The sequence below is a fragment of the Mobula hypostoma genome, chromosome 8, assembly GCF_963921235.1.
Source record: "Mobula hypostoma chromosome 8, sMobHyp1.1, whole genome shotgun sequence".
Taxonomy (NCBI): Eukaryota; Metazoa; Chordata; class Chondrichthyes; order Myliobatiformes; family Myliobatidae; genus Mobula; species Mobula hypostoma.
The window spans coordinates 12809991-12822335 of record NC_086104.1 but is presented as its reverse complement, the minus strand read 5'-3'; the positions used below and the strand labels follow the sequence as shown (position 1 = coordinate 12822335).

Below are 12345 nucleotides of genomic sequence, written 5' to 3'. Positions count from 1 at the left end.
TCATCATTCTCTGTGAAGTGGTTGCTGAGATTGTGAGAATGACTGGACGAGGGAAAACCGGTGGCAAAGCTCGGTCCAAGGCCAAATCTCGTTCGTCCCGGGCCGGACTGCAGTTCCCGGTGGGCCGTGTTCACAGGCTCCTGAGAAAGGGTAACTATGCTGAGCGTGTGGGTGCCGGAGCCCCGGTCTATCTGGCCGCTGTGCTCGAGTACCTGACAGCTGAAATCCTCGAGTTGGCCGGCAACGCAGCCCGGGACAACAAGAAAACCCGCATCATCCCCAGACACCTTCAGCTGGCCGTCCGCAACGACGAGGAGCTCAACAAGCTGCTGGGAGGGGTGACCATCGCTCAGGGCGGGGTGCTGCCCAATATCCAGGCCGTGCTGTTGCCCAAGAAAACGGGCAGCGCCAGCAAGTGAAGCGACAGATTCTGAACCCGGTGACCCAAAGGCTCTTTTAAGAGCCACTCACAGTGTCTGTGAAAGGGCTGTTCTGCGGTTACCATGAGCTCAAATCCAGATTATTTACTGTAGATTTCCTTGAAAGTCATCGTGTGAATGTTCGGTAGCACAGGCCCCCAACCGCGTCTGCGATGGGGTTCGGATTCATATCCGTAATCTGTTTCGAACAGCCACTTGAGAAGCATGACGGGGTGGGGAGTGGGAGTAGTAGGAGGCGGGGTTAAGCATCATCTGTGCCGGGATAGCAGTGACTGGCCGCCGGTCTCCTGAGAAATGGGTGCGTCAGTTTTAATCCTACCAATTTAAACTGAACGGGACTGTGTAGTACTATAGCAGACTCCTGGAACAGTTTGTTTTTGCGCCGTCCATTATGCCTATTCAGATTACAGTAATAAAGTAACTGTAGACAGACACACAGTTTTCCACTATATATTTGAGAGAATCTCATCTCAGAGTCCAGAGCCGTCAATGTTTCGATAAATACATCAAGTACAATAAATTTCTGCTCCGGTTGACTGCTTCCTTTTGAGGCGGCGGGTGGCTCTCAAAAAGAGACCGTGTTCGTCAGCCGCCGGAATCACAGTGCGGACTTGGCGTTTCAGACCGCGCTCGGGGGAGGATACCGCATTAGAGAGGCGGGGAGGGGAGGGGTCAGAGTCGGTGAGGGACGGAGTAGAGAGCGGCCTCACATCTGCCAGTTCCACCACCGCCTATTTCCAACGGTTTCGCCGCAATACAACAAAAACACACCACTCCAGATAAACCTACAGACGCACGGGTCTCACATTGAAGGTCGCCCACTAACAATACCACCTAACGCCCTGGGAACTGACGAGTAACGTCTTCAGATCTCTGCTCATTTCGACCAAAAATATTCTGGGTGAAAACAACAAGTACGAAGACCGGAATTCTGAGATTCAGGTAAAAACACAGGCCAGGCAGCAGCAATCGACAACAAAATTTTACTCCTAGATGTGCCTAATGCCTTTTATGCCCTCTTTGTCCTACAAAACATGGAGACACTTTCACGAACGCCGACAGTCCCCTACGACTCCGATTTCAGTGTCTGAGGCCGACGTGAATTCTTCCTTCAGGATGAACCCACCAAAAGCATCTGGCCCCGATGGGGTCCCTGGCTGTGTTCTGAAGACCTCTGCTAATCAACCGGCTGGGCTGTTCACTCTCTCTCGGCAGTCTAAGGTACCCACCTGTTTCAAGCAAAAGGTTCCTACGAAAAACGTGGTGACCTGCCTCAGTGATTACTGTCCGGTAGCACTTGCATCCACTGTGATGAAGAGCTTTGGGAGGGTGATGAAGCATCAACTAAAGCCCGGCACTCGAAGTAACCATTCCTGGCTCAGGGGCAGAAATGGTTACTTCGAGTGCCAGACTTCAGATGTTTAAGAAGGGACAGGGAGGGAGGCAAAAGAGGTGGGGGCATGGCACTGTTGATCAGAGATAGTGTCACGTCTGCAGTAAAGGAAGAATTTACGGAGTCTCTGTGCGTGGAACTTAGGTACAGGAAGGGGTCAATAACTCTACTGGGTGTTTTTTATAGACCGCCCAATAGTAACAGGGACATCAAGGAGCAGATAGGGAGACAGATTCTGGAAAGGTGTAATAATAACAGGGTTGTTGTGGTGGGAGATTTTATTTTCCCAAATATCGATTGGCATCTCCCTAGAGTAAAGAGTTTAGATGGGGTGGAGTTTGCTAGGTGTGTTTAGGAAGGCTTCTTGACACAATATGTAGATAAAGAAGAGGCTGCCCTTGATCTGGTATTGGGAAATGAACCTGGTCAGGTGTCAGGTCTCTCAGTGGGAGAGCATTTTGGAGATAGTGATCACAATTCTATCTCCTTTACCATAGCATTAGAGAGGGATAGAACAGAGAAGTTACGAAAGCGTTTAAATGGAGTAAGGGGAAATATGAATTGATCAGGCAGGAACTTGGAAGCATAAATTGGAAACATTCGCAGGGAAATGTACAGAAGAAATGTGGCAAATGTTCAGGGGATATTTGCACAGGAACTGTGGTGTCCAAAGGCTGTTGTAAATCTAGTCAAGAAGAAGAGTTTATGAAAGGTTCAAAAAACTAAGTAACGACAGAGATCTAGAAGATTATAAGGCTAGCAGGAAGGAGCTTAAGAATGAAATTAGGAGAGCCAGAAGGGGCCATGCGAAGGCCTTGGCAGACAGGATTAAGGAAAACCCCAAGGCATTCTACAAGTATGTGAAGAGCAAGAGGATAAAACGTGGGAGATTAGGACCAATCAAGTGTGACAGTGGAAAAGTGTGTGTTGAACTGGAGGAGATAGCAGAGGTACTTAATGAATACTTTGCTTCAGTGTTCACTATGGGAAAGGATCTTGGCGATTGTAGGGATGACTTACAGCGGATTGAAAAGCTTGAACATGTAGATATTAAGGAAGAGGATGTGCTGGAGCTTTTGGAAAGCATCAAGTTGGATAAGTCACTGGGACCAGATGAATATACCCCAGGTTACTGTGAGAGGTGGGGGAGGAGATTGCTGAGCCTCTGGTGATGATCTTTGCATCATCAATGGGGATGGGAGATGTTCCGGAGGATTGGAGGGTTGCAGATGTTTCTTATTCAAGAATGTGAGTAGAGATAGCCCAGGAAATTATAGACCAGTGAGTCTTACTTCAGTGGTTGGTAAGTTGATTGAGAAGATCCTGGGATGCAGGATTTATGAACAATTGGAGAGGCATAATATAGTTAGGAATAGCCAGCCTGGCTTTGTCAAAGGCGGGCCGTGTCTTATAAGCCTGATAGAATTTTTTGAGGATCTGACTAAAAAACATTGATAATGGTAGAGCAGTAGATGTAGTGTATATGGATTTCAGCAAGGCATTTGATAAGGTACCCCATGCAAGGCTTATTGAGAAAGTAAGGAGGCATGGGATTCAAGGGGACATTGCTTTGTGGATCCAGAACTGGTGCGCCCACAGAAGGCAAAGAGTGGTTGTAGACAGGTCATATTCTGCATGGAGGTCGGTGACCAGTGGTGTGCCTCAGGGATCTGTTCTGGGACCCTTACTCTTTGTGGTTTTTATAAATGAGCTGGATGAGGAAGTGGAGGGATGGGTTAGTAAACTTGCTGATGACACAAAGGTTGGGGGTGTTGTGGGTAGTGTGGAGGGCTGTCAGAGGCTACAGTGGGATATTGATAGGATGTAAAACTGAGAAGTGGCAGATGGAGTCCAACCCAGATAAGTGTGAGGTGGTTCATTTTGGTAGGTCAAATATGATTTCAGAATATAGTATTAATGGTAAGACTCTTGGCAGTGTGGAGGATCAGAGGGATCTTGGGGTCTGAGTCCATAGGACACTCAAAGCTGCTATGCAGGTTGACTCTGTGGTGAAGAAGGCATACGGTGTATTGGCCTTCATCAATCATGGTATTGAGTTTAAGGGCCAGATGTAATGTTGCAGCTATATAGGGCCTTAGTCAGACCCCACTTGGAGTACTATGCTCAGTTCCTGTCGCCTCACTACAGGAAGGATGTGGAAACCATAGAAAGGGTGCAAAGGAGATTTACAAGGATGTTGCCTAGTTTGGGGAGCATGCTTTATGAGAATAGACCGATGTTGAGAGGTGAGCTGATAGAGGTGTATAAGATAAGGAGAGGCATTGACTGTGTGGATAGTCAGAGGCTTTTTCCCAAGGCTGAAATAGCTAGCACGAGAGGGCACAGTTTTAAGATGCATGGAAGTAGGTACAGAGGAGATGTCAGGGGTAAATTTTTTTACACAGAGAGTGGTGAGTGCGTGGAAGGGGCTACCGGTGGCGGTGGTGGAGGCAGGAATGATAGGATCTTTTAAGAGACTCCTGGATGGATACATGGAGCTTAGAAAAATAGAGGGCTATGGGTAAGCCTAGGTAATTTCTAAGATAAGGACATGTTCAGCACAGTTTTGTGTGCTGAAGGGCCTGTATTGTGCTGTATGTTTCTGTTTCTATGTAATTCCATCCTGAGCAGTGACTTGGATCCACTCCAAATTGCCTACCACCACAACAGGACAACAGCAGATGAGATTTCATTTGCTCCTTGGTGAATCCTGGAACATCTGCACAGTTCAGCTGCATATATTGATTTCCTCACTTCAGACCCCAGTCAGTTTGGCTTGGCAACATCTCCTCCACATTTTCCATCAGCACATGTGCACCACAAGGTTGCGTGATTAGCCCCCAGTTCTGCTCACTTTATATAGCACTTATGACTGCAGGGCTAGGTACAGCCCAAATGCAATATGCCATATTTAAGGTTGCTGCTGACACCAACTGTCGTTGACAGAATCAAATGTATAAGCCTTTAGTACGGAGATTGAAAATCTAGTCGAATGGTGTCACATCAATAATCCCTCACTTAATATTAACAAAAAGAAGGAGCTGATTATTGACTTCAGGAGGGGGAAACTGGAGGTCCATGAGCCAGGTGGAGAGGGCCAGCAACTTTAAATTCCTCGGTGTTATCATTTCAGAGGATCTGTCCCGGGTTCAGTACGTAAGTGTAATTACAAAGGAAGGTACGACAGCGCCTCTACTTTCTTAGAAGTTTAGCAGATTCAGTATGTCACCTAGAAATTTGACAAATTTGTAAAGATGGGTAGTGGGGAGTATCATGGCCTGATAGGGAAACACCAAAGCTCTTGAACGGAAAAGAAAACAGAAAGTGGTGGATACAGCCCAGTCCATCACAGGTAAAGCCCTCCCCACCTACAGGTTCAGGAACAGTCAGTACCCCTCAACCAGAGGGTTTAACTACTCTTCTATGGACTCTACAACTGATGTTCTCAATATTTATTGTTTATTTATCATTATTACTTTTTGTTCTCTTTTCTGTAATTGCACAGTTTGTTGTCTTTTGCACATTGGTTGTTTGTCCGTCTTTGTTGTGAGTTTTCACTGATTCTGTTGTGTTTACAGGCATTGCACTGGAACGAAAAATACAGTAGAATCAGTGAAAAATTATACACAAACAGACAGACAAGCGAACATCGTGCAAACTGCAAAAATATGTAAGTTAATGTGTATGGTGACACATACAGTACCAACTTTGATAATTTATTTTGGACTTAACGTATCAGTCAAAAGCCCCTCATCAGATAACATTCTGTTGTCTTTCAATATTTAGCGAACAATGTTCAAAGAAAATTTATTGACAGGGAACCAATATGCCAACGAAGACAAATTGTGTAAATACAAATATTAATTAATACTGAAAATGTGAGTTTTAGAGTCCTTCAAAGTGAGTCCGTAGGTTGTGTTCAGAGGTCAGCTCTGTTGTGGGGGTGACATTGCCGTGTGGATGTGGACCTGTGAAATTTGATGGGCCTGATTGCACCTCAAATGCCACCCAAGGAACAGTACCTTGCTATGCCAGCTCCCTGACTCAGGCTCACATCCATCCTTGGTCCTCAGCCCCTCAGCCCCTCAGCCCCTCATTCTTTCTGTAACCTCCTACCATCCTGGTAAACTCTCACGGCTCTGCACTCCTCCATCCGCGGCCTCTTTTGTGCACTCACATTACTTTTTTACACTGGTGGCCTGTGACCAGGCGTGCTGCTGGGATAGATGTTGTGTATTTTGTTTGTCAAATATATTGATAATTTGGATGAGAATACATATTGAGTGATTACTAAATTTGCAGATGACACCAAAATTGTTGGTATAGTTTACAGTGAAGAAGGTTGTCCAAGTTATAATAGGACATACATCAACTGCAAAAGTTGGCAAGAAAATGACAGTTGTAATTTAATTCAGAAAAATGCCAAATATTGCATTTTAGGCAGTTAAGCCAGGATGTAACATTAGACAGTAAGTGGCAGGGCCCTGGAGATTATTGCAAAACAGGAAGTCGTCTGGATAGAATTCCAGAAAGTGCCAACATTGGTGGACAAGTTAGTGAAGAAAGTGCTTGACTTCATTTGCCTTCATTAGTCAGGCCAGAGAGTACAGGAGTGGGGATGTTATGTTACAACTGTACAAGACAGTGAGGAAATTGCACTTGGGGTATTGTGGACAGTTCTGGTCACCTAGCTACAGGAACGGGGTGATGTAGCTGGAGAGGGTACAGGAAACATTCACAAAGATGCTACTCTAGGACTGGAGGGCTTGAGTTACAAGGCAGGTAGGACAAGCTGGTCTGTTTTGCTAGAGCTCAGGAAGCGATGGGTTTATATATTAAATCATGGAGAGAGATATATACATATGAGGGGTGATTGATAAGTTTGTGGCCTAAGGTAGAAGGAGTCAATTTTAGAAAACCTAGCACATTTATTTTTCAACATGGTCCCTTCCTACATTTACACACTTAGTCCAGTCCCTTTTGAATCCTCACTTCCTGTTTAGATTGGAGCTCTGTGCTCTGTCATTTCTTAGCTGCATTGGTGATTTGGATGAGAATGCAATTGTCAAAAATAATACATTTGCAGAAGTTTTCCCTCTTGAAGGATGCATAGACATTGGCCTTGGGGACTGAATTAACAGCATTGTTGGTAGTTGTAGGAGTTCGTGGAGATGCCCCCATGGTTTGCTGGACAAAGCAAGCATAAAAGGCATTGAGCTCATCTGGGAGCGAAGCCTTCTCAGATATGTCATTTGATTTTGCTTTTGTAGGCGGTGATTGTAATGAAGCCCTGACACAGCTGCTGAGCATCCTTCTGTGATTCAGGTTCGGTTCAGAATTGCCATTTCACATCTGAAAACACTTGCCAGATGTCATAGACCACAAGACATCAGAACAGAGTTAGGCCATTTGGCACATCAAGTCTGCTCTGCCATTCCATTATGGCTATTTATCAACGCCATTTTCTTGCCCTCTTCCCGTAACCTTTGATGCCCTTACTGGTCAAGAATCTATCAATCTTCATTTCAACTATACTCTATAAGTTGGCCTCCACAGTCATCTATGGCAATGAATTCCACATATTCCCCGCCATCTGGTAAAACAAATTCTTCATCATCTCTGTTCTAAAGGGATCTCTTTGTATTCTGGAGCTGTTCTCTCTAGTCCTAGGCTCTATAGGAAACATTCTCTGTAAGTTAATTCTATCTAGGTCACTCAATATTTGATAGGATTCAATGAGAACCCTCTCATTCTTCTGAACTCCCAAAGCCGTCAAATGCTTCTCATGGTTAATTAAGAATCTATCAACATCTGCCTTAAATGTACTCAATTGACTCCACAGTCACCTGGGACAAATTTTAGAGATTCACCATTATCTGGCTAAAGAATTTGCTCCTCATCTCTGTTCTGAAGGAATACCCCTGTGTTTTGAGGCTGTGATTTCTGTTCGGAGGAAACATCCTCTCCACAGAGGCCTTTCAATATTTGGTAGGTTTCTATTAGGTCATTCTTCTAAATTCCAGAGAGTATAGACACAGTGCCCATCATATGACAAGCCTTTCAATCCCAGAATCATTTTTGTAAACCTCCCTTGAACCATCTCCAATGACAGCACATCCTTTCTTTGATAAGGGGCCCAGAATTGCTCACAGTACTCCAAGTGAGGCCACACCACTGGTGCAATTGGATCCTTGACTTCCCAACTGGAAGACCACAATCTGTGTGGATCGGTGAAAACATATCCTCCTCTCTGACGATCAACACTGGCGCACCTCAGGGGTGTGTGCTTAGCCCACTGCTCTTCTCTCTATATACATGACTGTGTGGCTACGTATAGCTCAAATACCATCTAAAAATTTGCTGACAATACAACCATTGTTGGTAGAATCTCAGGTGGTGACGAGAGGGTGTACAGGAGTGAGATATGCCAACTAGTGGAGTGGTGCCGCAGCAACAACCTGGCACTCAACGTCAGTAAGACGAAAGAGCTGATTGTGGACTTCAGGAAGGGTAGGATGAAGGAACATGTACCAATCCTCATAGAGGGATCAGAAGTGGAGAGAGTGAGCAGCTTCAAGTTCCTGGGTGTCAAGATCTCTGAGGATCTAACCTGGTCCCAACATATCGATGCAGTTATAAAGAAGGCAAGACAGTGACTACACTTCATTAGGAGTTTGAGGAGATTTTGTATGTCAACAAATACACTGAAAAACTTCTATAGTTGTACTGTGGAGAGCATTCTGACAGGCTGCATCACTGTCTGGTATGGAGGGGCTACTGCACAGGACCGAAAGAAGCTGCAGAAGGTTGTAAATCTAGTCGGCTCCATCTTGGGTACTAGCCTACAAAGTACCTAGGACATCTTTAGGGAGCAGTGTCTCAGAAAGGCAGCATCCATTATTAAGGACCTCCAGCACCCAGGGCATGCCCTTTTCTCACTGTTACCATCAGGTAGGAGGTACAGAAGCCTGAAGGCACACACTCAGCGATTCAGGAACAACTTCTTCCCCTCTGCCATCCGATTCCCAAATGGTCATTGAAGCTTTGGACACTACCTCACTTTTTAAAAAATATACAGTATTTCTGTTTTTGCATGTTTTTGAATCTATTCAATATACATAATTGACTTGTTTATTTATTATTATTTTTTCTCTGCTAGATTACGTATTGCATTGAACTGCTGCTGCTAAGTTAATAAATTTCACGTCACATGCCGATGATAATGAACCTGATTCTGATTCTGAATGGTTCTAGAAGACTGGATATTTGCAAATCTCACTCCATTCTTCAAGAAGGAAGAGAGGCGAGAGGAAACTATATGCTGGTTAGTTTGACCTCAGTCATTGGGACAATGTTGGAGTTGATTGCTAAAGATGTGGTCTCAGGGTACTTGGAGGCACATGATAAAATAGGCCATAGTCAGCATGGTTTCCTCAAGGGAAAGCCTTGTCTGACAAATCTGTTACAATTTTTGAAGAAATAACAAGCAGGATAGATAAAGGATGGACGTTGTGTACATGGATTTTCAGAAGGCCTTTGAGAAGGAGGCACACATGAGGCTGCTTAATAAGCGATGAGCTCATGGTATTATAGGAAAGATCTTTGCATGTGGATAAAGCAGTGGCTGACTGGCAGGAGGCAGAGAGTTGGAATAAAGGGAGGCTTTTCTGCTTGGAATCATATACTAGACGTCACCCAACCTTTGATAGATAGATAGATATACTTTATTGATCCTGAGGGAAATTGGGTTTCATTACAGCCGCACCAACCAAGAATAGAGCATAAATATAGCAATACAAAAACCACAAACAATCAAACAACAATATGCAAACTATGCCAGATGGAAATAAGTCCAGGACCAGTCTATTGGCTCAGGGTGTCTGACCCTCCATGGGAGGAGCTGCAAAGTTCGATGGCCACAGGCAGGAACAACCTCCCATGACGCCCAGTGTTGTATCTCGGTGGAATGTGGCCGGAGTCCAACAGCAAAAAGTTCAATATCTGGGCTACAAGCACGTTCCTCAATCGTAATATGACCAGGATTGCACCATCCGTTGTTAACCAGAACAGCAAGCCCCCAACTCCTTTATACTTACCGCTCTCAGTGCACTTCTGGTCAAATGGAATCAAATGGCAGCGGTAAAAATTGATGATGATATAAGCAGTTGGACTGAAATTCAAAGAGGAGTTAGACAGGGATGCGATGCCTCACCGGAATTATTTAATATCGATAGTGAAATGATTCTCAGAGAAGTAGAAGACCTAGATGGGATAAAAATTGGAGGTGTTAACATCAACAATAAAAGATATGCAGACAATACCACCCTAATAGCAAGTGCTGCAGAAGACCTACAAATCCTCCTAGACAAAGTAGTACAAACAAGTGCAGATTTTGGTCTAACCATCAACTGTAAAAAAAAACAAAGGTATGGTGATATCAAAACAGCAGGATACTCCCAACTGCCAATTGTACATTGGTAACTAAGAGATTGAACAAAAGACCAGCTTTAATTACCTTGATAGTTTTATATCACAAGATGCTAGAAGTAAAGTAGAAATAAAAAGAAGAATTGCCATTGCCAAAACCTAATTCCAAAAAATGAAACCCATTTTTACCAATAGACACATTTCTATGACAACAAGGCTTAGGCTCCTAAAATGTTACATCTGGTCAATCTTGCTGTATGCTTCCGAAACATGGACTATAACACCAGAACTCCAAAGAAACTTAGAAGCAACAGAAATATGGTTTCTTAGAAGAATGCTGAAAATATCATATAGAGATAGGGTAACTAATGAGACAGTACTCCAATGTGCCTATATAAAAATATCTTTAATGAGAACATTAAATGAGAGGAAACTTAAATTCCTGGGCCATGTCATCAGAAAGGGAGAAATAGAATGCCTTACATTACAAGGTCGTATGCCTGGGAAACGTGGTAGAGGAAGGCAAATTAAAAAAATATGTGGACACTGTGAAAGAACTAACAGATCTAAGTGTGTGAGATATCATTGACGCTACGAGGGATCGTTCGATGTGGACAGCCATGATCGCCCAAGCGTGTAACACGCAAGGCACATGAAGAAGTTGTTTCTGGCTTGGCTGCCAGTGACTAGTAGTGTTCCACGGAAGTCTGTGTTGGGACCAGTTCTTTTTATGTTATATATTAATGATTTGGTTTACAAAACTGAATGTTTTGTTTCAAAGATAGATGGAGGGGCAGGTAGTTTTGAGGAAGTAGAGAGGCTACAGGCGACTGACAGGTAAGGAGAATGGGCAAAGAAGTTGCAGATGGAATACAGTGTCAGGAAGTGTATGGTAGAAGAAATGAAAGAATGGACTGTTTCCTAAGTGGAGAGAAATATATATAGAGTTGCAAATGGATTTGGGAGTCCTTGTGCGGGTTTTTCTAAAAGTTAATTTGCTGGTTGAGTCTGTAGTGAGTCAGAAGGCAAATGCAATGATAGCATTCATTTTAAGAGGACTAGAATATGAAAGCAAGGATGCAATGTTGAGATGTTATAAAGCACTGGTGAGGCCTCACTTGGAATATTGTGAACAGTTTTAGGCCCTTTATCTTAGAAAGGATGTGCTGAAACTAAAGAGAATTCAAAGGAGGTTCACAGAAATGATTCCAGGATTGAATGACTTGTCAAATGAAGAGCATTTGATAGCTCTGGGCCTGTATATTCACTGGAATTCAGAAGAATGAGGGGTGACCTCATTGAAACCTGTTGAACGGTGAAAGGCCTTGATAGAGTGGATATGGAGAGGATGTTTCCTATGGTGGGGGAGCCTAAGCCAGAGGACACAGCCTCAGAATAGAGAGGTGTTCTTTTACAAAGGAGATAAGGAGGAATTTCTTTAACAAGAGGTTGGTGAATTTGTGGAATTCATTACCAAGTCTTTCTGTATATTTCAGGTAGAGTTTGATAGATTTTTGATTGATCAGGGCATGAAGGGATACAGGGTGGAGCGGGGGGGGGGTTGAGGGGTGAGGCAGGAGATTGGGGCTAAGAGGAAGATTGGATCAGCCATGATGAAATGCTGAAGCAGAGTCAATGAATCAAATGGCCTAATTCCACTCTATCTTATGGTCTAACATCATATTTGTCTTCCCCACCACTGACTCAACCTGCAAATTATCCTTTAAGGAATTCTGCACGAGGATTCCAAGTCCCTCTGCGTCTCAGATTTTTGAATTTTCTCTCCGTTTATAAAGTAGTCAGCACTTTTAATTTCTTCTAGCAAAGTGCATGTCCATACAGTTTCCGACACTGCTTTCCATCTGCCAATTCTTTGCTCATCCGCCTATTCTGTCTCAGTCTGTCGCTATTTAAAACCAATTTCCTCAAAACTCTGTCCCTCCACCTATCTTTGCATCGTCCGCAAATTTGGCGACAATCGTTTGTTCGCTCTGATATCCGATCATAGGATTTCTCGGAATAAATCTGATAGGGGATTCGTTTCTCAATAAACCAATGAAATGCTTGAGTTCTCCATCCCTCATT

The 12345-nt window shown here is 43.9% G+C and overlaps 1 pseudogene; it reads left to right on the top strand.

Annotated features, from left to right (window-relative positions):
• Positions 1 to 632, top strand: part of LOC134350368 (histone H2A type 1-like) — a 28264-nt pseudogene extending 27632 nt beyond the window's left edge.
• The last annotated feature ends 11713 nt before the right edge of the window (positions 633 to 12345 follow it).